General features: G+C 39.3%; 2 long non-coding RNA genes across 2 annotated transcripts; one reads left to right on the plus strand and one right to left on the minus strand.

Moving 5' to 3' along the window:
• Positions 1 to 3,139: 3,139 nt before the first annotated feature.
• LOC147577458 (uncharacterized) lies at positions 3,140 to 23,243 on the minus strand. Its single transcript, XR_015240320.1, has 5 exons — positions 20,017 to 23,243; positions 18,346 to 18,503; positions 12,649 to 17,103; positions 5,165 to 5,296; positions 3,140 to 4,921 (listed from the first exon to the last, which is right to left on the minus strand). It is a non-coding gene; the product is annotated as an uncharacterized LOC147577458 (long non-coding RNA).
• LOC147577459 (uncharacterized) lies at positions 5,292 to 27,430 on the plus strand. Its single transcript, XR_015240321.1, has 3 exons — positions 5,292 to 5,695; positions 24,709 to 24,946; positions 27,033 to 27,430. It is a non-coding gene; the product is annotated as an uncharacterized LOC147577459 (long non-coding RNA).
• Positions 27,431 to 27,620: the final 190 nt, after the last annotated feature.

Below are 27,620 nucleotides of genomic sequence, written 5' to 3' on the forward strand. Positions count from 1 at the left end.
ATAAAATCATGAATGAAAATGGATTTATCACAACCAATCCCTCAGAAATATAAGCAAGTATCAGAGAATACTATGAAAAATTATATGCCAACAAACTGGACAACCTAGAAGAAATGGGCAAATTCCTGGACACCTATTCACTACCAAAACTCAAACCGGAAGAAATAGAAAATTTGAACAGACCCATAATTAATGAAGAAATGGAATCAGTTATCAAAAATCTCCCAACAAATAAGAGTCCAAGACCAGATGGCTTCCCTGGAGAATTTTACCAGACATTTAAAGCAGAGTTAATACCTATCCTTCTTAAGCTTTTCAAAAAAATAGAAATGGAAGGCAAACTTCCAGACACATTCTATGAAGCCAGCATTACCTTGATTCCCAAACCAGACAGAGACCCCACAAAAAAGTAGAATTACAGGCCAATATCCCTGATGAACATGGATGCAAAAATTCTCAACAAGATACTAGCAAATCAAATTCAACAGTATAGAAAAATAATTATTCACCATGATCAAGTGAGATTCATTCCTGGACTGCAGAGCTGGTTCAATACTCACAAATCAATCAATGGGATACATCACATAAATAAAACAAAGGATAAGAACCATATGATCCTGTCAATAGATGCAGAAAAAGAATTGACAAAATACCAGCATCCTTTCTTAATAAAAGCCCTCAAGAAAGTCAGGAAAGAAGGAACATATTTAAACATCATAAAAGCCATATATGAAAATCCCATAGCTAATATCACCCTCAATAGGGAAAAACTGACAGCTTTCCCCCTGAAATGAGGAACACAACAGGGATTTCCACTCTCACCACTGTTGTTTAACAGAGTGTTGGAAGTCTTAGCTTCAGCAATCAGACAACAAAATGAAATAAAACGTATCCAAATCAGCAAGGAAGAAGTCAAACTTTCCCTCTTCACAGATGACATGATACTATACATGGAAAACCTGCAAGACTCCACCCAAAGACTGTTAGAACTGATACATGAATTCAGCAAAGTCGCAGGGTACAAAATCAATGTACAGAAATCGGTTGCATTTTTATACACCCATAATGAAGCAACAGAAACATAATTAAAAAACTGATCCCATTTACAATTGCACCAAGATCCATAAAATAGCTAGGAATAAACCTAACCAAGATGTAAAAGATCTATAAGTTGAAAATTATAGAAAGCTTATGAAGGAAATTGAAGAAGACACAAAGAAATGGAAAAAAAAAACATTCCATGCTCATTGATTGGGAGAATAAATATTGTTAAAATGTCAATACTACCCAAAGCAATCTACACATCCAATGCAATCCCAATCAAAATTGCACTGGCATTCTTCTCAAAGCTAGAATAAACAATCCGGAAATTTGTATGGAACCACAACAGACCCCAAATAGCCAAAGTAATATTGAAGAAGAAAACCAAAGTGGGAGGCATCACAATCTAGACTTTAGCCTCTACTACAAAGCTGTAAGCATGAAGACAGTATGGTACTGGCACAAATACAGGCACATAGACCAATGGAATAGAATAGAGAACCCAGAACTGGACCCACAAATATATGGTCAACTAATCTTTGACAAAGCAGGAAAGAGAATCCAATGGAAAAGACAGTCTCTTTAGCCAATGGTGCTGGGAGAACTGGACAGCAACATGCAGAAGAATGAAACCGCACCACTTTCTTACACCATACACAAAAATAAACTCAAAATGGATGACAGACCTAAATGGAAGCCATCAAAACCTTAGAGGAGAAAGCAGGCAACAATCTCTTTGGCCTCAGCTGCAGCAATTTCTTGCTCAACACATCTCCAAAGGAAAGGGAACTAAAAGCAAAAATGAACTCTTGGGACTTCCTCAAGATTAAAAGCTTGCAGAGGAAACTGCAAAGGAAATAATCAACAAAACTAAAAGGCAACTGACGGAATTTGAAAAGATATTTGCAAATGACATACCAGAAAAAGGGTTAGTATCAAAAATCTATAAAGAATTTACCAAACTCAACATCTGTAAAATAAATAATCCAGTGAAGAAATCAGCAGAAGACATGAATAGACACTTTTCCAAGGAAGACATTCAGATGGCCAAGAAACACATGAAAAGATGCTGCTGAACATCACTCATCATCAGGCAAATACAAATAAAAGCTGCACTGAGATACAGCCTCACACTGGTCAGAGTGGCTAAAATGTTTATTTATTTTTGAGAGAGAGAGAAAGAAAGAGAGAGAGAGAGAGAGAGAGAGAGACAGAGTGGGAGGGAGGTGCAGAGAGAGAGGGAGACACAGAATCCGAAGCAGGCTTCAGGCTCTGAGCTGTCAGCACAAAGCCCAACACAGGGCTCAAACTCATGAACCACGAGATCATGACCTGAGCCGAAGTCAATGCTTAACCGAGACACCCAGTATGATTATTTTTAAAAATCAGTAGCCTACCTTGTATGCATTCTTCAATATTATTATTAGGGGCTAATATGTTGAGTGACAAGAGTGACTACAATTTAGCATATGTATGGTGTTTTATTTCTTTGTAGAATTATGATCATATTTTCTTAGAGTTCAAGGTGACCCAAGTTCAATTTTCTCTCCAAAGCAGACTTTTTTCCTCTGTGTAACAAAATAAGTTTTGATTTGGAAACCAGGGACAAAGTAGGATAAGTTGATTTTTCTTAAATAAAAGAAATATGGTATCTTGCACATCTGAGCTAATAGTTTAAGATTCATCTTACTATATTCTTAATCACACCTAGTAGGATAATCCCTTTAACCCACTTCAAAGAAGGGAACAAGTAAGGTCCTATGCTATTCAAATCAAAACCAGATTAAGGATTCATACTGACCTGCCCTTCGTGATAATAAGCTTCTCTCCTCCCTTGTAGTCATCTTCTTTATGGTAATCCTAATTGCCCAGAGGGCTTACACATATTCATCATATCCTGTAAGGAAGAGCTTCACCTTGAAACTGGAGTTTGTCAAAACTACCTCCATAAATTCGCTCTGCTGGGTCATGCTTTATGGCCGAAAGTGAAGGCTCTTTTCTTTTCTTTTCTTTTCTTTTCTTTTCTTTTCTTTTCTTTTCTTTTCTTTTTTTTTCTTTTCCTTTCCTTTCCTTTTCTTTTCTTTTCATTTTTCTTTTCTTTCTTTTTTTTTTTTTTTGTGCTTATTTAAAGAGAGAGAAAGAGACAGAGTGAGAGTGGGGAAAGGGCAGAGAGAGAGAGGGAGACACAAAACCCGAAACAGGCTCCAGGCTCTGAGCTGTCAGCACAGAACCCAATGTCGGGTTTGAACTCATGAACTGCAAGATCATGACCTGAGTCAAAGTTGGACACTTAAATGACTGAGCTGCCCAGGTGCCCCTAGTGAAGGCTATTTTCAATGAAATTCTCCCCTCATTGATGTTGCCCCAGCTACTATGCAATAACCCTGGCCATGTACAGAAGATTCTTTGGTGATCTTGTTTTCCTCCTGGCACTGATGCTCCTCTGAGAAATCTTTAAACAAAGCATCTATGACTCTGAAGAACACTGGGCTATTGCTATCACTGGGGCCCTTAAAGCACTTTGTTTCCATTCATTTCCAGTTGTCAGCCCTGATGCCAAGAACTTCTTGAGGGAGAAGAGGATCACTCAACCTTACTGCTCCTACAGAGTCAGACAGTTGCATTCATTGTTTCTTGCCAACCTGTTTGTCCTGTAGTAGTTTCTCAAGGTATACACTGAAAGGAAAAAATAATAATAACTTACTGTTTTCCTGGGAGAGTTACATCCAATGATAACTTTTACATGGCAAAATAGGCCTGGGTTTCAAGGAATTTGTTCCTTCAACACACGTGAGTTAGAAACGTACCAGATTCTGCCTTTCCAGACATCCTCCCACTATGTGTGTATAAAAATTTTGTAGTACCCATTTATATTTGCTGGGCAAGTGTGTCATTGCTTTAGTCTCTCAGCCTAACTACTATCATTGATGGAAGCTTAACTATTCATACCACAGACTCATAAATAAGATACCATAACCATAAATAGGCATAAACAAGACAACCAGTTGACTTAATAATACATTCCTCAAGTTGTAGGGCATGAGCTCATAAGCCACATCTTTGTGTCAGCTCAGGAAAAAACAAACCTTTAAAATTGCAGTGAGTCATGGACACATTGTTTTCCTATGTAGCCCTGCATCCCTCTTTATAATGGCAACTGCATACTGTCAAGTCAATCTTGCATCACCCAAAACTTCTTTAAACTAAGCATTGTGGATTTGTGAGAGTACAAATGATACCCCAGACTGTGGGTGCAGAAGCAGAGTTTAACATTGTCTGCCATACAAGAAAAATTCATTCTCCTCCTGGCTCCATGATATTCCCATGCCAGTATCTCTTGCTTGGATCCACTAAGGTAATTTTCCTTTTTCAGGTTTTAATGAGCTTGGGAAACAGAGAAAGCATATCAAAAAGTAGAAGAAAGGAAAGGAAAGAAAACAAACACGATGCTCTGCTATGCCTTCTCATTTAACCCTGGAAAACAGTGCAAAGAATTATTCACAGATGAGGACATGTGGCATGAAAAGTTGATACCTATGATTATGTAGTCTGTTGCAAATCTTGAATTTGCAGGAATTTGACTCCACAACCCATCATGCTATTATACTACTGCTAGAAGTCTCTTTTAATACTCATACTTTTTTTTTGGATTAAAAATCCAAATTTTATTTTTAACCTGTATCATTTAAATCTCAAATACTTGGGGCACCTGTGTAGCTCAGTAGGTTGATAATCCACCTTCGGCTCAGGCCATGATCTCGCAGTTCATGGGTTCGAGTTCCACGTCGGGCTCTTGCTGACAACTCAGAGCCTGGAGGCTGCTTTGGCTTCTGTGTCTCTCTCTCTCTGCCCCTCCCCTGCTTGTGGGTGCATTTTCTCTCTCTCTTTCAAAAATAAACATTAAAAAATAATAAAAAATAAATCACAAATACTTGGTATGAACACTGTTAAGTACTAAAACATGGCAAGTCATAATACAACCTTAAGTAGTGGGATCCTTTAGTATTTCAAAGTTCTTCTACATAGATTACCCCTTACATTTCTCTCAACAGTATAAGATGAATATTCTTACATCATCTCTTTTTAAAAAATGGAGAAGTCAAGATTTAGAGAGGTGACTGACTTGTGGGACATGGCATGGCAGTGCTTTTGTCAGAATGTGAAGCTGGGTCTTCTGGTTCCAAGTCCAGAATAGCTGCATTACTCTGCTCTGTTCAGAGTGCTTTGTTGAGGAAACATCTGTAGCTTCTTCTTCCTGGGGGCAGAGCATCAGGAGAAGGGCAACAAAGAGTATACATGCTTTCTCAGTTATCTTTGACAGTGGTTTCCTTACACTAACAATTTCAAGAGTTGTCCTCCCTCCATTTCCTTCCTCCTCTCCACTGAGAGTCTACGGAGTGTTTTATATTCACCGTGGTAGGTATTTGGGCTTTCTCATCCTGGAGATATGCTACCTCTCTCCCTTCGCTTGTTATGACCATATGTAATGAGAAGTTCAAACACAACCAGACTGTTTGTACTGTGGATGCAGGAACCTTGCTGCTACCTGGAAAGCCTAACAGCAAAAACCAGTCCTGCTGGCTGCCATCTCTGCCAAGGGGAGAAGGCTCTCTGTTCACTTATCCACTCAAATGGAAGCTCTTCCTCGGCTTGGGTAACATTTCCTCTTAATTACCTTAATTTTCTTGAGTCATTATTCATGTCCAAATTCCTTTCCTTGGCAGATAGGGACCTGAGGGCTTTGCTCTTGGCTGAGGTTCTGAAAACTTGCACTGAGTTTGATAATAACATGAAACTTCACAGAGGAATAGATTGTAGAGCAAAGGGGAAACTGGAGGCCAGAATCTTGGGGAAAGTGAAGTTGGGAGTCAAGTGGCACAAATATAGAAATTTTTCTAAAGGGCAAAGAGATGAGCCATAGGAGAAAATCAACTCTAAGGCCAAGAGACCAGGACCAAGGTGAAGAGAAAGGCAAGGGCTAGCCTAGAAGTGCCTACAAGGAGCATGAGGAATTTTTTAAAGCACCCGAGATACAAAACCCTTTTTTAGAAGTCCAAGGGCACCAACTTTGTTCTAATCTCTTTATTCTTCACTTAAAAATATCAATTTCAGGGGCATCTAGGTGGCTTAGTTGGCTGGACATCTGACTCTTGATTCGACTCTTGATCCCAGGGTCATGAGATTGAGCCCCACTTTGGGCTGCACGCTGAGCATGGGACCTGCTTAAGATTATTTCTTTCTCCTGAGGCACCTGGGTGGCTCAGTCAGTTAAGCACCCAACTTCGGCTCAGGTTATGATCTCACGGTTCATGAGTTCGAGCCCTTCATCGGGCTCTGTGCTGATAGCTCAGAGCCTGGAGCCTGCTAACGACTCTATGTCTCCCTCTCTCTGCCCCACCCCCACTTGTGCTCTCTCTCTCAAAAATAAATACACATTAAACTAATTTAAAAAAAAGATTGTTTCTCTCTCCCTCCTTCTACCCCTCTTCCTCCACTCTCGCTCTTTCTCTCTATATAATAAAATAAATAAATAAAATTTTAAAAACTCAATTCCAAGTGGGATGGAGGGGAATGAGGTCTCAAGAACCTCAAGTCGAGTTGGATACTCCACTGAGAAACAGCAAATTATCCTGGGCTCAGTCAAAGGGAATTCGAAGACATATAAGCAATCCCAGCAAGATTTATACCTAAAAATATTAATTTTCATGAGTCATTTACTAATATTTCAATGTTACAAGAGCAGGTCCCTAGCTTCCTAGCCATTTTATTTCTACCCAGTGCTTGAGTTGATATTTGACACTGAGCCTAAAACTCCCTTTTCTTATTAAATCATTTATTTTAATTTACCTCCCCTGACTTGTATAGGCATCTGAGATTGCAGTTTCCACTCTAGAGGCATTAACAAACTTTATCTCCATTCCTTTCCTTTTTTTTTTTTTTTTTTCTTTTCTTTTAACTCAGGAATCTCAATTCCAGTGCCTCAAAACTTTAACCAGTCCCAAAGTAGTTCCTCTCCTTCCAAGATTTCTGGGGAGCTTACTTTGTTCTTGTCACCCTTACCATGTTGCTTAATTAATGAACTATTAAACAACTCTACAGACATTAATATGATATAGAGCATGTCATGAGGCAGTACATGATTAATTTTCAAATGTGCATCAAAAGCTATAACTTAGGAGAGTGAGGCTAGAAATGATTTCTTTTTTTTTTTTTTAAGGAAAAGTATACAAAGTTCTTTGCCTTTTGTGACTTGAACAAATCTAAACTTACATTGTCTGGGGACATGAAAATCTATTATGTAACACTTTGCTGATGTAAACAATTTAGTTTGTTATATTTAAGATATGATATGTACTTGTATTATTGAAAAAAAATATGGAGAAAAGGAATCTATGTACTCTTATCTCTTATTTTTTTAGAAGTTAGGAAATAATAGGAATCAAATGCTTAGAAAAAATCATCTGAGTTTTTCTCTTTTTATCCCTGGGTCTTCAGATGTCTAGTGACTGGTCAATGGAAGCATACAGACTGAACCTGGATAAATTTTGTGGAGGAATCACTTTTGAAGGGTGGGAAAGATTTACATAAGCGGAGCAGAAGTGAAGTGGAGGGACAATTCACCCTAGTCAGAAAAGTGTACATATGAGCACAAACACAGCAATATAAAAGGTTGTTACAGAGACTTTTGAGGCAGAGATGGGCAGAAGTACAAGCTTGAGGTGATAAGGATCTTATTTTCTCCTTAAAAGTACTCCAAACTAGGGGTAGCTGGGTGGCTCAGTTAGTTAAGATCTGACTTTTGATTTCAGCTCAGGTCATAGTCTCTGGGTTCATGAGATCCTACCCCTCATCGGGCTCTGTGCTAACAGCACGGAGCCTGCTTAGGATTCTCTCTCTCCTTCTCTCTCTGCCCCTCCCCCACTTGTGCCTCCCCACCGTCAATCAATCAAAATGAACAAATAAACATTCTTTTTAAAAAAGGTACACCAATCTAGCTGAAAACTGAGTGTGATACATTTTTTCTTTTAATAAATTCAGCCAATGAAGACATATTTATCAATTTACTCAACAAGTACTTATAGAGTGCCTTCCCTTATATGACAAATATGCATGTTATATTCTCAACAAAGCCAAGAACAAGGAAGTTATTTACATATAACTGTAATTAGCATATTTCATGAGTCAAAAGTTTGAACACTGACGTGCCCCTGAAAATCCGGGGAAGATGGTTAGCAATTATAAAGAGTAAATAGGTATAAGCAAGAACAAGGGGGATCCATTTACCTCGGAGAGGGACAAAGATACAAGTGTTGCCCAGAGGTGGAATTGAAAGAACCCCAAGACTGACAGTATGGGACACAGCATGAGCTATGGGAATCATCTCAATTCAAATTAAGAACACCATCACAGGATGCTAAGTGAAACACAAGCACCTGCCATATAATAGAAGCTCAATAAATGTTTATTGAATGAATGAGTAAATGACTCAAAGTCGTCTGACAAGTGTCCTTGTTTGGCAGTCAACATAGCGCTTGATGGCACAATAAGCAGGCATCTGCTTCCCATATATAATTTTACTACTTTCAAAGACAATTAAGAAAAAACAAAGCTCCAATAATTTAAAAAAAGAAATAAATATTAAGCTTGCCCGCCTTTGAGTTTAAACAATGTTCGTAATTGCCAATGATCTATTTCTTCAAATTTGTGGGGTCACATTACATGCTTATTTTATCATCTTTTATTCCTTATAAATCCTTTTTAAATTTTTTATATTTAAAAAAATTTAGTGTTTTTTTAATTTTTGAGAGAGAGAGAGAAAAAAAGACTGCAAGCAGAAGAGGGTCAGAGGAAAAGGGAGACACAGAATCTGAGGCAGGCTCCAGGCTCTGAGTTTCAGCACAGAGCCCGACACGGGGCTCAAACTCACGAACCATGAGGCATGACCTGACCAAAGTCAGATGCTTAACCGACTGAGCCACACAGGAGTTCCCTTATAAATCCTTTCTTAATAAATTAGTTGAAAATAAGTAAAAATAAGATGAATTAAAAAAAAAACAACTCATTGCTTTGTCCCCTGCCAATCTCTAGAGTTAGGGAAAGATTATAGCTGAAGCTGAAGTTGAAGGAGAATGAGCCCTCCTATGCAGAAGGTCCAGGAACATTATGGAGTCCATTCTGCTGGCATTCGGGAGGGTTTTACTAATCAGTTCATTTGTCTGTTTTTCTATCCATAACGAAATTTTGTAAAAAGTCTGAACATATGATTAAACACATTTTTTTAAAGAATGCCATGTAAAACCCATGACACTAACTTGACTCTACAGAAGATGTTATGGAGCCACTTTAACCTGGTTTATATCTGCCACTGAATTCAGTACTGAGAAGCACAGGGTCTGCACTAAGGAGATGATCCTTTCTCAATGTTTAAACTATTAGTGAACTGGGTCTGAATTTCCATGTCAAAGTTTTCTGCAGTTTGATCAAAATTTGATCAAGTCAGCTATTGTCCATTAATCTGCTGGCATCTTCACCAGGGGCACCCCTGAGAAAGTTCAGCATTGTCTTCCAAGGAAGTGAAAACCACTCCAGACCTCAAGTGTTCCTAACCAATGACAGTATTATTAGAATATCAGGGATGCAGGAGTGGGCTTTTTTCCAAGCCCACTTGGAACCTTAATTGTCTGCACTTATTTAAAATTAGGCATGCAAACTTACTTGACTGTTATTTTCTATTCAAATTCATAACAGCTTAAAAAGTACTTTTAAAAATAGATTTTAGGGGCGCCTGGGTGGCGCAGTCGGTTAAGCGTCCGACTCCAGCCAGGTCACGATCTCGCGGTCCGTGAGTTCGAGCCCCGCGTCGGGCTCTGGGCTGATGGCTCAGAGCCTGGAGCCTGTTTCAGATTCTGTGTCTCCCTCTCTCTCTGCCCCTCCCCCGTTCATGCTCTGTCTCTCTCTGTCCCAAAAATAAATAAACGTTGAAAAAAAAAATTTAAAAATAGATTTTACCTAACATGATACTTAATGGTGAAAAGCTAGGATTTTTCTGCTAAGATCAGGAAAACAGCAAGAATGTCCCCCTCTCACCACTCCTTTTCAACATTGTACTAGAAGTCCTAGCTAATGCAATAAGACAAGTAAGGAAACAGAAGGTGTGTAGATTGAGAAGGAAGAAATAAAACTGTCTTTGCTCACAGATAACATAATTATGTAGAAAGCCAGATACAATTGCCAAGAAAACTTGACTAAAGAAGTGATTATAACAAGATTACAGTATTCAAGATTAATATATGAAAGTCAATCACTTTTTTATATACCAGCAATGAGCAAGTGAAATTTGCAATTCAAAGCAGAATAAGATTTATGTTATTACCCTCCAAAATAAAATTCTTAGGTATAAATATAACAGAATATATATAAGGTCTATATGAGGAAACCTATAAAACTCTTATGAAAGAAATCAAAAAAGAACTAAATGGGGAGATATCTCATGACCATGGGTAGGGAAACTCATTGTCAAGATGTTAATTATTCTCGACTCTATCTATAGATGCAATGCAATTCCAATCAAAATTTCAACAATTTATTTTGTGGGTATCAACAAATGGATTCTAAAGTGTATATTAATTGGCGAAAGACTCAAAATAGCCAACACAATATTGAAGGAGAAGAACAAAGTCAGAAGACCATTTATTTATTTTGACAGAGATAGAGAGGGAGAGAGACATAATGCTTGAATGAGTGTGGGAGAGGTAGAGACAGAGAGAGAATACCAAGCAGGCTCTGCATTGTCAGCACAGAGCCAGACTCAGGGCTCAATCATGAATTGTGAGATCACGACCTGAGCGGAAATCAAGAGTCAGATGCTTAATTGACTGAGACACATAGGTGCTCCAAACTAAAGTCTATTAAAAAAAAAAAAAAAAAAAAAAAAAAAAGGGGCGCCTGGGTGGCGCAGTCGGTTAAGCGTCCGACTTCAGCCAGGTCACGATCTCGCGCTCCGTGAGTTCGAGCCCCGCGTCGGGGTCTGGGCTGATGGCTCAGAGCCTGGAGCCTGTTTCAGATTCTGTGTCTCACTCTCTCTCTGCCCCTCCCCCGTTCATGCTCTGTCTCTGTCTGTCCCAAAAATAAATAATAAACGTTGAAAAAAAAAAAACTATAAAGTAAAAAGTTTATTAAAAAATAGAATTAAACATTTGCAGAACCTGAAGTGCCTGTAAGAAATCTTCAGTTATCTAAAATAGCTTGAAACCCACCAAATGATACTTTCCTTCATTTTGTAACTAATAATAACGTAATAAAAAAATCACAATACATTTATTATATTACAATACATATATAATATATACATATGTTAGCAATGCAGTTAACACCTCTTAAGGAACTTTACTAAATCTTTGCAAAAATTACCTTCTTTGTTCCTCACTGCAACCATATGAGCCAAGTATTGTCTTAACTCATTTTATGCAGATGTACAGAGAAAATTGATGAATTGCTCGAGGTCACAGAGCAAGTAAATAGAAGAGACAGTGTCAACCCAAAACTCTTGCACCTTGTACTTTTTTTGAAACCATGCCCCATAAGGTTAGTAAGATTGAAAGCTTGTTTAAAGCTTGTTTCTCAGAGAACTGTTTCTCCCTAATCAGCTATTATGTTTTTTCAGACCCCACTAACAAATCCACTAGCTGTCTCTGCAAAAACCAGGACTCAAGGTCAACTGATAAGGGTTCTAACCTATGAACAAGCAAGACCCTGCTTTCCTTACCTGAGGTAATGAGCCTAAGACTCCATCCAGTTTATACTGGCTCTCAGGACATCCTAAAGCAACCTCCTGATGTCAGGGGCTGAATTTTGCCTCATTCTGATGCTAAGTCTGTACCCCAAAGTTAACACAGGATGTATGTTTTACGTGTTTGTTAAATGTGTATTCTCCATCTTTCCTCACGAAGAGTCATAAGTTTCCCTGCCCTCTTCATCAATATGTTTGTATTCTCAACCCCTATGATTATTAAAAAAACTTGTTCTGTCCCCCTTCAGGGAGGCAGATTTGAGGCTTGTCCTCCCATCTCCTCTCCTTGTTTTGCCTGCCTCTCCAATACACTCTTTCCTTGCTGCAAACCTGACGTCTCAGTGATTGGCTTTGCTACATACACATAGTGCAGATGTACTTGGGTTTGGTTACACTTTATTTGGTCTCTTATTCCCAGGGGTTGAGCAGGACTTAGAACAGCCAGTATGAAAAAAGACTGAGTACACACAGTGCATCTGTGCCCTTAAGACTTTGCTCTGTTAGTTTTCCAAAAGGCTGCCTAAAGGAGAACAGAGAGCAAATCTAGTGCTGCCCAGAGGTGCCCTTTCTGCTCTGAAGTTGAACAGAAACAGAAAATGCTAAAGAGGCCGTTGAAAGAGTGTTCTCGTACTTTCTATTCTCCATTCAGGCACCCACACATGTTCTCTGAGAGGCTATTATGTGAAGATGTTGTTCTGGGCACTGGAAGTATAGGAGTGGACAAGACAGAAAAGGTTCATATTCTGGCAGAGGAAACAGCTAATGTGAATGAAGGCCCTGAGTTGGGAATGCACAGATGCGCGGAAGCAGTCAGCTACCTGTGGTTGATCCCCAGCGAATGTAGGAGAAGGCTCTGTAGAAGAGGTCAGCCAGGAGGAAGAGTCTCTGGTAGCCTGGGAGGGCCAATGGCAGGACAGAAGTCTGGTTTACATTTTATTCCATTCATGTGTTTCCTCCTGATACGCTTTCTGCTTCCTTCCATTTATGCCTATGTGCTGACCTCAGTGCAGATGGAGATCATATGGCTACCGGGCAGTGAGGCCTGAGTGGTGCCATTGCCTGTCAGAAAAGTTTATTAGGTTAAAAAGAGAGAGGAGTGGAAGATACAATTGAGCTCTGTTTCCGGAGCCACAGAGCTGGCACCAGGTTCTGCTGAAGGCGGCACAAACCACAGCCTTGTTTCCCAATTGGCATTGCCCACCACGGCCTCTTCACAGCAGAGAGTTCTGGAATAGGCAGTTAGATTCATTATTACCATACCAAGTATGTCAATGGTGCTTTAGAAGTGGGAAGCACTTTGCAGAACTGTTTTTAGCTGCCCCTTGGATAGTTTTCCAAATAAGGAGTTGTGACATCTGCCTCCCTAGGGATTCCTCTTTGATCCTTTATTTCCAGTAAGACTGAAATTCTGTGTTCCCCTACACATTGTTATTCCTCTCTCCTGGCTAACTTTTTCAGATTCCTTATTTCCAGCCTCAGAGTCACTTTCATCAGAAAGATTTCTCAGATCCGTCCCAGGCTGACATCAGTTGGGCTTTTTTTTTTTTTAAATCTCATAGAGGCTTTTGTGTACAGAAAACAATGCTTACAGTAGCCTGTGTTATCACTGACATTCAATCGCCTACAGTTATAAATTGAAAAACTTATTTTTTCTGAGCTTTTAAACACAATTGCAAAAATATAGTAAACTAAGAATTTTTAGTTTGAAATTAAATGCAGTTTGTACTTATTGTTAGGTTAGCTTATACTTTAACAAAATTTGCATAATCCTTTAGATACTATATATAAAACTATCTCATACTTTAAATGTATATAATTCAATAAATGAACGTGTGAATCCGATAATTTGAACGTTCTTACATATTTAAACACATTTTACAGACCTGGTTACTTACATTCTTGTGAATTTTCCAGCTGCAGTCATATTTCATATAATGTATTTCCTCAAGAATCTCAAGCACTTAAGAAAACAGACATACAAACCCCATAAACAAACCTCCATAAGCACATACACAACTTTAATAAAGCTAAATATAAAACTTTCATATTTACATATAATTCTCTTAAGTATTTTAGCTTCTTAAAAGCTAAACTCACCAGAGGCACTAAGGAATCTACTCCTGAAATGATTGTTGCACTATATGGTAACTAATTTGGATATAAATTTTTAAAAATTAAAAAAAGAAAAGCTAAACTCACCAAAGTAATCTTGAGAAAGAAGAACAAAGCTGGAGCTATCAGCAATCCCAGATTTCAAGATATACAAAAAGCTGTAGTAATCAAAACAGTATATACTAGCATAAAAATAGACACATAGATCAATAGAACAGAATAGAAAACCCAGAAATAAACCCGTGCTTGTATGTTCAATTAATCCATGACAAAGGAGGAAAGAATATACAATGGGGAAAAGATGTCTTTTTAACAAATGATGTTGGGAAAACTAGACAGTTACATGCAAAAGAATAAAACTGGACTGCTTTCTTATACCATACACAAAACTAAATTCAAAATGGATTAAACACCTACATGTGAGACCTGAAACCATAAAACCCCTAAAAGAAAACATAGGCAGTGATCTCTTGGATGTCAGCCTTAGCAACATACTTATCGATATGTTGGCAAGAGAAACAAAGCAAATTAAATTATTGGGACTACACAAAATAAAAAAAAAAAAAAAAAAAACATCTGCATAGCAAAGGAAACCATCAACAACAAAAAGGCAACCTAGTGAATATATATATACACACATATATATAAACTAAACAACTCAACACCAAAAAAAAATTTTTGATTCAAAAATTGGCAGAAGACCTGAACATTTTTCCAAAGACAGACAGATGGCCAACAGACACGCAAGAAGGTGCTCAACAAGGCTAATCAGGGAAATGAAGACAAAACCACAGTGAGATATTACCTGACATCAATCGGAATGACTCATGTCAAAAGGACAAGAAACAACAAGTGTTGAGAGGTTGTGGAGAAAAAGAAAATCTTGTGCATTGTTGGTAGGAATGTAAACTTGTACAGCCATTGTGGGTTGGAGATTCTTCAAAAATTATTGGGCATTTACCCAAAAAAGGCAAAAGTGCTAATCTGAAAAGATATATGCACCCTTATGTTAATTGCAGCATTAATTTACAACAGCCACGATATAGAAGCAACCTAAGTGTCCTTTGATAGATGAATGGACAAGCAAGTTGTGGTATATATATATAATATATATAATATTCTATATAGAGTAGAATATTACTCAGCCACTAAAAAATAATGAGATTTTGCCACTTGCAACAATATGGAGGCCTAGAGGGTATTACACTAAGTGAAACAAGTCAGAGAAAGACAAATACCATATGATGTCACTTATCCGTACAATCTAAAAACCAAAGCAAATGAACCACAAAAAGCAAACAACTCTTAAACACAGAGAATGAACTGGTGGTTGCCAGAGGGAAAGCGGGTTGGGGGATGGATGAAAGAGATAGAGGACATTAGGAGGTACGAACTTCAGTCATAAAATAAATAAGTCACAGAGATGGCAAAGTACAGCATAGGGAATGTAGTCAGTACTATTGTAATATAATACTGACAGATGGTGACTACACTTATCACGAGCACTAAGTAATGCACAGACTTGCCAAATCAACATGTTGTACACTTGAAACGTAATACAACATGGTGTGTCAATTATACCTCAAAAAAATAAGTTAAAAATATTTTAAACCTCAAACTCATAAATTTAGTAAATAAGATTACATTAAGTATTGAAAATTGACTGGAAATGTGTATAAATGGATAAACACCCCAAGTATTCCAGTTAAAATAATTTGTTTACTATGTTAGTTTCTCTCAAATGTCTTTAACATAATGAATATACAAAGCAGTAAAATTATCTTTAAAATTGTTATATTTGCATAAAAATAAATTCATATCAAAAACCCATGTCTATTTTTTCATTATATCTGTGTTTATTATTATTGGTTTTTGTTTTTTGTTTTTTGTTTTTTTTTTGGTACAGTCTCAGGTTTGCAAAATCATTTAATCAACAAAGTAAAAGAAAATCACTATTTCAGACCCAGCACAATAGCTGAGATTATACACTTGGAGTTCTTGGCCAGAGATTTGACACCAATGCTGTGGATTTGAGGTTCTTGGTCTTGCTCAAGGAATTAAAACCTGGATTATGTGAACCAGTACAAAGCATACCCCAAGAAGAGTCAGCTCAGGTGTACAGGGTAAGGCCCTTTTCAAGAGTTCTGCTATGTCAATGGAGAACCCACTGGTATATCAATTTAGTGAATCATATAAGTCCTCAACTTCTTTTCAGTTTCATCCTTACCCAAACTTCTTATCATACCTGCCTGCAACATTTTATTACTCAATTTGGATAGATAAATACTGGAACATATACCCAGATTTCAATCTCTTTACTTCCTGATTGAAATAAATATAGTTGTGCAAGATCGTATATTCCATTGCTTTAGCGATCACCATTATTTCAACTGGGCAAGGCAGCAAGTGAGGATATTAATGGAGTACAGTTCAGTGAAAGCGTAAGTATTAGCCTCCTAGGACTGCCATAACAAAGTATCACAAACTGGGCTGCTTATTTGTATCACAGTTCTGAAGGCTCAAAGTCCAAAATCAAGGTGTCAGCAGAGTCATGCTGTCTCTGACACCTTTAGGGAAGGATCCTTCCTTGACTCTTCCTAATTTCTGCTGGTTTCCCGGCCATCTTTGGCACTCAATGACTTGTAGGTGTATCATTCCATCCTCACGTGGAATTCTCCCTGTGTTTCTGTATCCATCCACACATGGCATTCTCTTTATAAGAATACCAGTCATTAGATTACAGGCCCATCCTGCTCCGGCATGACCCCCTCTTAACTAATTATACCTGCAATGACTTTATCTCCAAACAAGTTCACATTCTGAGGAACCGGAGGTTAGGATTTCAATATGCCCTTTTTACAAAGAAACAATTCAAACCATAAGCCATGGAAGAATCAATATATTGAGGATCCTGGTCACGTTACGCAGAGTTTCTCAACCTTGGCACTATTGACAGTGGGGACTGGATAATGTTTGGCTGCGGAGGGCTGTCTTGTGCATTGTAGAATATTTGGCAGAAATCCTGGCTTCTATCTGGTAAATGTTAATAGCATTTAGCATCCAGCTGTGACAACCATACATGTCTTCAAACATTTCCATGTGTCTCCTAGGGTTGGGGTTGAGGGTCAAAATTGCCTTCGGTCCAGAACAACAGGTAGAGACTAAAGAAAACCACAGATAAAGGTTAGCTGGAGTCGGAGTACTTGAGGAAATAAACAGGAAAAATAGGGAGGTTGCCTTACAGCAGTGAAAAGTGTGAAATGAGATCATGAATGAGTAGAAGTTTCTGTGAGAACAACAATTAGAACATGGGCATAGAAGTAAGTGCGTGAGGTAGGGTGAGGACTAGGATTAGGTTAGTGGAGGGGAAGAGGCAAAGGAATTGAAACACCATCTATGCACATGTCACCAAAAATTATGCCAGAAATAGTTTTGGAGATGATAGCAGTTAGTCAGGACTAACATCGTCAAGAAATAAAGATGACCTGGGAAGCTGGGTGACTGTAAGAAAGAGGAGGGGACAGTAAATTATTTGAAGATTCAAGATTCAAAGAAAGGGCTTTTCATGGAGTCAGAAAGGAAAACGGCCTAGCAATGTCATAGAGGGGCAAAAAAAGTGCCTCCTCATGCCATAACTAGGTACAGCCAAACCCCTGCAGGGGCTGCAGGACTCTGTCCTCAGGGGGGCATGGGTTCAGTTATCGCAAAACATGAACGGAAACATTTAGAAAAAATGTTCAAATAGATAAAGGGAATTAACAGATACAAACCTGCAGTTATAAAATAGGTAAGTCACGGATGAAAAGTACACCATAAAGAATATAGTCATTAACACTGTAATAACATTATATGGTAACCACACTTAACCATGGTGAGCACTGAGTATAGAATTGTTCAATCAATATGTTGTGCACCTGAAACTAATATAATATTGTATATAAATTATACTCCAATCAATAAATCAATGTAAAAAAAAAAGATAGAAAGAAAAAGGTGTGAACACAGGGGAGTTTGCTGATGACTGGCCCTGAATTCCAGGGAATAGAGGTGAAGGATTTCAGGACTTAGGGGTTGGTGGGAGACAGTCAGGAAAGGGGACCACAGTGCCTGGAGGAATGAGCACTTTCCTGGGCTGCTTGTAGTGACTGCCATAAACAGGGATAAAGACAAGTTAGGTAGTGGTGACAAAGATCGTGTTCTTGAGAAATGTGGGGCGTGAGGTCCTGTGAGGAGTACATAAATGTTTAGGACTTCCTCTTGATCCCTGAGGATGGATATTCAGCATCATTGCTCACAAGGCTCTGACTGGCAGCTCTCAGGAAAGCTTCTGCTTCTGCTTCCGCAGGGAGTCATTTCCATAGCAAGACAGAGAAAAATGAGCTTGGGCTTTGGAGCCTGCTCACCTGGGTTTGTATCCCAGCTCTGCTACTAAAAAAGAGGAGTGACTTTTGTCTCATTGATCTCAGCTGCCATGTGTTTGTCTTCATTAGCCCCCAGAAGTTGATCGTGTCCATATAATCACCTGGTCACAGGAGGATCTCAACAAGTTATCTGAAATTTCCTAGGGAGAAGGATAGCTGTGTTGGTCAAAAAATGACAGGCACACTTGGATTTTTAACCAAAAAATTACCAAAATATATGCTAAAAAATATCTGCTGAGTTGTGTGGGTATTAATAACTCAGTCATACTTTAATTCAAGTTTTTCACATTTTCAATTAACACACAAGAAGATATACATCTAACGCCCTGACCCAGAATTCAGACCCATGAGCATTTACCTTATCACATGTGATACATTCTAACAATTTCCTTTTTTGCCCCCATTGTTTCAAAGAGAAACAACTTAAGTCCATTTCATGATCCCAAATGTGAAGCAACTTTAATGTGTTTCACAAACATTTACTGAGCACCTTCTATGTGCCTAGTTCTGACAGCCACTGGAGATGAGAAAAATAAGATGTAAATTTTGTTCCACAGGACAGTGAAGAAAAAATATTAATTACTATACTAAAAACTAAAATATAACTCTATAAAAGTGCTCTGGGATCTTAGTCTGGGAAATCTGAGAACATTCTTCAAGAGGAGCAGAGCACTTAAACTGTGTCTTGAAGGGGAAGCAGGATTTGTTTAGACAAAGAAAATATACCGTGAAGACTTATATTCTGTTCCAAATGGTTGTTCCAAATTACAGGGTTTGGGATTACATGAACAGCACTTTACCACTTTTCCCAGTCTTGGAATTGTGGGAGAAATATTTTGTTTATGTGGAATTATCTTGTTGTTGGCTACCTAATTGTAGCCCCACTAGCAATCCTCCAAATGGAAACCCAGGAGACAGTAGACTTGGCCAAAGAAATGACAAATTAAAGAGCATTCTGGAAGTATACTGTAGCATATGCCAGGAGAGGCACACTCTAAGAGGGTGAGACCTAATCTGCCCGCAGGCATCATTCATCATTTTGTGCTAGAGCCTATGGGAAAGTCTGTTCCTCTGCAAATGAGGAAAGAATCAGATGAATCCACTTCAGGTACATGGTTGCACAGTTATGAAGCTCTGCCAGGTATTCCCAATCTATTTGCCAGGCATGGTCAACATTGGCTTCTTCCTGCCCTGGAAACTAACCTTCCTGTTTGGATCTAACTGTATTATTTTTAACCCAACCAGGGATTTTGGCCAATGATGTGAATAAAATCTGGGGATTTCTGAGAAGTGATTCCAGAAAACTGTAATCAGAAATATGTAAATCTGAGGGAAACAAAGTGTAAAGGAGTCTTAAACCCTTCCCTCCTGGCCATTCAACCTCGAAACCACTACTCCAATTTCCAGAGGCCCATGATTTCATAACTTAGCCTCTCACAATCTCGAACAATTCCCATAATTAGAAAGTTCTTTTTTTTTGTTTTGTTTTAAACTTTCAACTTATTCTGGTTCTGCTTTCTGGATCTCTGTATTATCTTCCTAGGGCCATCGTAACAAATTACCACAAATTTTATGGCTTTAAACAACAGAAACATATTCTTTACCAGTTCTGGAAGATAGAAGTCCAAACTCAAGGTTGTCCACATGGCTTACCCCCTCTGAAGGCTCTATGGGCAATTGGTCATTTGCCTTGTCTAGTTTTTGGTGGCTCCAGGCCTTCCTTGGCTTGATGTCACAGCACTCAAATCTTTTCTTCCATGGTCACATTACTTTTCCTCTGAGGTGTGTCTTATAAAGACACTTTTCATTGGACTTAGGGCATCCTGTGGAAATCCAGGATGATTTCATCTCAATGTCATTATTTTAAATTACATCTGCACAGACATATTTTCAGAGAAGATAACATTCTGAGGTTATAGGGATTAAGGTTTATACCTCATTACTCTACAAAAGAGTGAAGTGAACTATTTAATAACACCAAAGACTGAAATGCTAAAACAGTACCATTTTGTAGGGTTGTTGTGCTGGGAAACATAGCAAAGAACTCAAATAGTGTTAGCTCGTTTTATTATCATTATTTTATAGTACTTTGGAATTTTCAATGTGTAACCGGTGACTCACTTGATATAATCCTCATATTCCCATAGTAAGCAGGTATTGCATCAGGAGACCCAAACTTGACAATAGTTGCCTCATATTGCCACTATATTAGTTTAAGGATAAATTTTTGTTGGCACCTCTTCTTCCCCCAAATGGCTTGAAACAGTTTCAACATGCATATACTTAAAAGGTAGGAAATTGAGAAAATCAGAACCAAGTAAAAGGTAAGCACTCATATCAACCCTAATGGTAAATTTAATTCCATTAACTGAGTCTCATATTTGTCTCTTACAAAAAACATTAACAGTGGCTTTTCTGGATGACGGGATCATGGGTTAATTTTTTTATGTCTCTCTTTTCCTTGTTTTTGCTCCTTGGGTATTTTACAACTTTTCTATCATGGGCATGTAATATTTATTGTTTTCATAATTGGAAAGTGACTTCTTAATTGGACTTTGCCTTCTTGATAGTCAAGGTAAAAAGGGGAAATCAGTCATTTAGATAATTAGAATCCAAGAGGAGGTAGTAGGTCAATTCCTTCGGGGAAAGTAACAGTTTTTCTAGTACTGGCTTTTACTCAAAACACTAGGTCATACAATGCCCTCATTTCTCACAAATTCCTGAAAATGCTTCTTGCAGCCTTGTTCAAAAACAGCAGAAGCTGTAAGTGATATTGTAATGGCCTAAGATTATGTGGTCTGAGACGACATGCCCAGTAAACGAACTATGTGTCCTTAGTCAATTACTCCTAAAGATCGCTGTGAAATGAGCCCATGAGCAAGTAGAAAGGCATGATTCCTGGATCTGGTTCATCAGCACTGAGTTTGGAAGTGTGCTCCGAGCTGGCTGTTAACAGCTTTGACTATCTGAAGATGATAAATAAAATATGTGTTTAAAGTTTTGTAATAATACTGTATTAGGATTATATTTTCGTTGATAAAGGCCTAGAGTAATGGAATTCAAGGTTATTGACTGAAGAAAGATTTTATTTGGAAGACGCATGAAAAGGAGGCAGGAGATGACTAGATTGTGAACATAGAAGAGAGAATGTTCTCACTTATATGAAAGGCCACCCTCAAGCAGCCAGTTAATCGCAAAATTGGAGCTCAGTTCTTTGTTTTAAAGTTTGGATTAAGAGATTTTCAAACAATACACAAAACTAGAGAGAAGAATGTAACGAACCTCAGTTTCAACACTGACCAACATGCGGCCAATCTCGTTCCCTCTCGTCCATATCCAAGACATCCTGCCATTACATATGTAATCAAAATATAAACTGAATTATAATAAGCGCATTTCTAAATTTTATTTCCCCTTCGTGACATTACTTCATATTTCACAAGTTGCTTTTAATACACACAGATAGGTTCATTTTCCTGTCATTAAGGGTTAAATTCCTCCAGAAAAAGGGTTTTATTGGTGCCTCCCTCTGTAACTATCTCTCAGGACCCAGTGCAGCGGAGCAGCTGGAACAGTACTTGATAAATGCTACCCGCTTTGAGATACGTGCTGATCACCAGAAACGCAACTAGCAGAAGGAAGTATGTAAAATAATAAAAAGAAATGCAATGCCACTTCCTAATAATTGTATGGTCAGAAAGTAATCTATACTTGGAGCGCCTGGGTGGCTCAGTCAGTTACGTGTCCGGCTCTTGATTTTAGCTCAGGTCATGATCTCAAGGTTGTGAGATCCAGCCTTGAGGTAGGCTTTACACAGACAGTGCGGAGCCCCCCTTGGGATCCTCTTTCTCTCTCTGCCCCTCCCCCACTCGTGCCCACGCGCTTTCTCTCTCTTTCTCAAAATAAACTTAAAAAAGAGAGAACGTATTCTACACTTAATTGTTCTAAAAACCTATTATCACGAACTTCGTCCAATGACATCATTACCTCCATCCCTTTCTTCAAAATGCCAAGCCAAGCGCTTGAATGTGAAATCATTCGTTTTCTTTCTATTCATCTTTCACCGCTGTTGAAATGTTCTCTCTGAAACATTTACCTTTTGAAACTTGATGAAAGTGAATGTAAATTCAAGTCTGGCTTGTAAGTGTTCACTTCATAAGTGACTCTTGGTTTTCTTTGTTTGTTTTAACGTTTATTCATTTTGGAGAGACAGAGAGAGACACAGAATGAGCGAGGGAGGGGCAGAGAGAGAGGGAGACACAGAATCCAAAGCAGGCTCCGGGCTCTGAGTTGTCAGCACAGAGCCCAACACGGGGCTCGTCGAACTCATGAATTGTGAGATCATGACCTGAGCCGAAGTCGGACGCTTAGCCGACTGAGCCACTCAGGCGCCCCTCTTTGTTTGTTTTTAACCTGATATATATAAACTTTCCTCTCCCTACCCAAGAATGTGCCACCCTCCCACCATTGTCAAGATCCAAGGCAAAAAATATGTTTGCTGAAAGCAATTCAGACTGTGTCAGCCAAGGGAAAGAATTCTCCAGAATTTAAGTGTAAAATCAGAACTGTGTGTAATATCTATCAAGCCAGATGTTTACCTGTTCACTGTGAGAGAAATTGGAAGTACATCAAAAACCAGTGATAGGAACAGCTTTGAACCACATGCAGAAAGAGGCAGTTCAGGAAAATTTTGGGTTCCAGTAAAGCCCTGACCTCCTGAAGCTATATTTAAACTTAGGAAATGTTTTTTCTTGGCTGAGTCAGTGCCCCTAACCAGCTTCTATCAGGCCGCAGAAGAGTCTTGCCTGAGCTACGTTGGGAATTTCTACTCCCTCTTTCTTTCCTCTCTCCTGATAAAGGAATGAGTCTTAAGAAATTTCAGTGAGGGGTGCCTGGGTGGCGCAGTCGGTTAAGCGTCCGACTTCAGCCAGGTCACGATCTCGCGGTCCGTGAGTTCGAGCCCCGCGTCGGGCTCTGGGCTGGTGGCTCGGAGCCTGGAGCCTGTTTCTGATTCTGTGTCTCCCTCTCTCTGCCCCTCCCCCGTTCATGCTCTGTCTCTCTCTGTCCCAAAAATAAATAAACGTTGAAAAAAAAAAAAAATTAAAGAAGTTTCAGTGAGCCACTTGAAATCTCCAGGCCTCAGTTTCCCCATCTCTAAAATCACTTCTAATACTGACTTTTTGTGATTCCTACTCAGTCTTTTGTACAGAGACTCACAGGATGCTGTGTCCCTTTGCATACGGCAGGAAGTTTCAACTCACCCGGAAGCATATGCCAATCAACTCCTGAGATGTTAGGTCTCAAACTGTTGTTATTTTTTATACAAGTTGGTGGCTTCTGATGATACTTTGGCGCTAGAACCTGGCCAAGTCAAAAATATTCAAACACAACTTGACAGGCATGGAGTTCCCTTGGGGACTACGTTCTGCCTTTGTAAATTAAAGCTAGCTTTAAGATGAAGCAGAGAGAAGCATCTTCTCTCCCCAGGCGGTTCCTACCATGTCTAGGTCGCTGTGGAACCGGCTTGGCTTCTCAGAAACCCATGGGGACAAATGGAAAGAGGGAATACAATTCTAGGATCTCTTTTAAGCTATGTGAGTTCTCTGGAACCTTGCAAGTGCTGGCAAGGTCCTTCTGTCACGACACAGTACAGATCTGGTGAAGGAACATTAAGTCTAGGGGGGCAATTCAGGGATGTCAATCTGGGCATCCTCTGTATGCATTTAAGGGGGCTCTTTGCCATCTCTGATGGAGGGTCCTGGCTGTGAATACCCTGGAGCAAGATGGAAAAACTGTAGTCAGAAAGCCAACACCCCTTCCCTCCTCCACCACCGCCACCTCCTTCTGCTGCTCCCGGTCCCGTTTGTGTGCTTATGCAGTGTGAACCTGGTACCTCTTTTGTGCAGTGGCAGCTGAGGAGACTCCAGTGCTCAGCACGGCCAACAAAAAGCCCAGGAAGTAGCCAAGACTGAGAACAAGAATCGTATTCGTTTAAAGGTGGTGGGGCAGGATGGTTCTGTGGTGACATTTAAGATTAAGAGGCCCACAGCACTTAGCCAACTAGTGACAGCCTCTTGGGAATGACAGGGTTTGTCAGTGAGGCAGAGCAGACACCGTTCAGATATACTCCGTCTATCGGCTCTAAATCCGTTATGCTTGTCCCCAGGCTTCATGACCGCCAATTTCTAAAAGGCCTTTTCCTGCTGTCTTGGCCAATCATGCTTTCCCATAGGGCAGGAGGGATGTTCCAGTGCAAAGTCGTTTGAACTACTCCTCCCTCCCAAAATCTATTAGCATAAAGTTAATTTGTCCAAAAACTATTTGTCGACCACCTGTCTGTACTAGGTGCTAGAAAAGAGCAAGCAAGCAAGCAAGCAGATAAAAATCTCCGCTCACCATCATGAAGCTTACCATGTAATGGGAGAAGACGGATAATAAATGAAATAAATAAAGCCCGGCGTGTGCTAGATGGAGGTGTGTGCAATGGAGACAAATAAAAAGGAGAACGAGATAAAGAGCATTTGTTGGGGAAATCTTCAGATTGTGGCAATCTTCGGAAGAACATTCCAGGCAGAAAAAAAGAGTAAGTGCCAGAGTCCTGTGGCAGAAGCATGCCTGAACAGTGGTGAAATAGTAAGGAGGCTAGTGTAGCTGGCAGGACATTATCAGGAGAAAGAGGGGTAGATGATTTCAGGGAGTTATCGGGGGGCCAATCATGGACAGCCTTATAGCCCACGTAAAGACCTTGGCTTCTACTCTAAATAACACCGGAAGTATTTGGACATTTTGTGCAGAATGACATGATTTGTGTTGACCCCTATTTTCAAACAGTTCTGACAATAGACTGAACAGGGGAGAGAGCAGAGCAAGGAGACTAACAAGAAAGCTACAACAACAGTCTAGGAGACAGTGGTGGTTTGGGGCCAGATGGTAGGAGTTGGACTCTGAATGTCTTGGTAGAATAAACAGAATATGCTGATAGAGTGTGGGCTGAATCACGGGGTGAGAGGAGGGGAGAGAGGGCACTGGGCAAGAAGCCTGGCCTTCTCAGTTGAGTTTCAGTCCATCTCACATTTACAATGTTACCTGAGGAAAGTCACTGAAAAGCTTGGGGCCTCATTTTTCACCTCTAGAACAATGGCTTTAGCTCCTTCTTGACCACAGGAGTCTCAAGTGTATGTGACGTCTGTGCAAAAGCAGACTTTCTTAGAAATGAATCACAGTTCTGTGTGACCTCATGCAAGTTCATTAGCCTGAGCAACTGTGGTGGGGAGGCTGTGGTCAAATCTGAAATATCTTGGGAGCAACTACAAAAACCCAAACCCAAGAGATATTACAGTTGTGAGGAATTAATTTAGGGATGTTTACTTTTAAAAAGTTAAATCTCTTTCTTGTTAGGCTAAGGATAGCCAAAGAAGAAAGTCTGTTCAAGGAAACTGTTGTTTTTTTTTTTTTTAACTCATAAGGGGTTTTCTGATTTAATTTTTTTAAATGCGTATTCAGTTTTGAGAGAGCACAAGCGGGGCAAGGGCAGAGAGAGAGGGAGACGCAGAATCTGAAGCAAGTTCCAAGCTGTCAGCACAGAGCCCGAAGTGGGGCTCGAACTCACAAACCGTGAGATCATGACCTGAGCCAAAGTCGGAGGCTTAACCGACTGAGCCACCCAGGCACCCCTCAAGGAAGCTGTTTTAACCAAAGCTTTATGATCCCTAGTTACTGTATGGATTTTGTACTCTTTGAACCTGTACTTACAAATGTTACCTTGTTGGTGATTAATACATTTTTACATCCTCCCCCAAATTCTCATCTTGAGTTTTAGTTTTATTTTAAACCCAAAAGGCTTCTTTTGCTTTCCCCTCTCTCTGACCAGGTTTATCACCACCTTGGAATTTTTCTAAATTTTTACCAACAAGAGAACTATGTGACTGAGTTATTCTAAATGACTCAAGTGCTTACAACTTTCCCAGCATTACTTAAGCATACAAAGCCCAAGCTGCCTCTTTCCAATTCACAAATTCAGAAAAGCACTCCTAATTGAAACTTTCAGGATAAGTATGGGATGTTGGAGAGCTCCTCCCAGGGGTGACCAGGCAGGAATCAGAGGGCAAGACAGGTGTTCCACATGCATCGGCCTTCTCAGCCGCGTGCTCTGGGCTACCCCTTCCTCCTCCTCCAGCCTACTAGTCTAAGTCCAAGTCCCTCAATATGCTCGAAGGTAACTGATAAGCCACTTTATAAGCCAATTTAATTGAATTACATGGGTACCTTGCTTTATTTCACTTCACAGATACTGTGTTTTTTACAAATTGACAGTTTGGGGCAACCCTTCCTCACACAAGTCCATGGGTGTCTTCTTTCCAGAAGCATTTTGTCATTCATGTGTCTGTGTCACATTTTGGTAATTCTTGCAATATTTCAAACATTTTCATTATTATTCTATTTGTTAGGTGATCTGTGATCAGTGAGTATGACTCGATGAAAGCTCAGAGGATGGTTAGCACTTTTTAGCAATAAAGTATTCTTTAACTGAGATATGCGCATTGTTTTTCAGACATAACGTTAATGCACACTTAATAGATTACAGTATAGTGTCAACGTAACTTTTATAGGTACTGGGAAAACAAGAAATTCATCTGAGCCCTTTTTTAATGATATTTGCTTTTTTGCAGAGGTCTGAAACCAAACCACAATATCTCTGAGGTACTCCTGGATTAGTGACAAAGAAGGTTTCGTCCTAGGGTTCTCTGCACTAAGTTATGATGAAATGATGAAATGTTTAGGCACTGTGAAGATACCTGTTTAACAAGAAGTTTCCTTGGGAAAGACTCACAAAATCTTCTCATCAGGTGGTCTCCGTCTTTGCGTATTCTTTACAGGATCAGTCTTTAATATTGTCCCTGAAACCATTTCAGGGGGCCCACAAGGTCAAAACTATTGTCACCATCATACAAAAACATCATTTGCCTATTTCACTTTCATTCTCTCAAATGTGCTGTGGAATTTTCCAGAAGCTACACGATGTGTAATGTTGACATCATTCTGATGGCTAATAGAATACATGCTTATATATTTTTTTCAAATATGTAAGTTTTAATTTCAAATGTGGTAAATATTGGCAAACACTTCTCTTTACCAGAAAGTTCTTTGGGGTCCTCAATAATGTTTTTAGGGATGTTCTAAACTTTTGAGAACTGCTGCTTTAGCTATCCTGCCTGATCTGGCAGTTGAGATACAAAGATACAGTAACGCAACAAAAC

The sequence above is a fragment of the Puma concolor genome, chromosome C2 (assembly GCF_028749965.1).
Source record: "Puma concolor isolate L17-30 chromosome C2, mPumCon1.1.hap2, whole genome shotgun sequence".
Classification (NCBI taxonomy): Eukaryota; Metazoa; Chordata; class Mammalia; order Carnivora; family Felidae; genus Puma; species Puma concolor.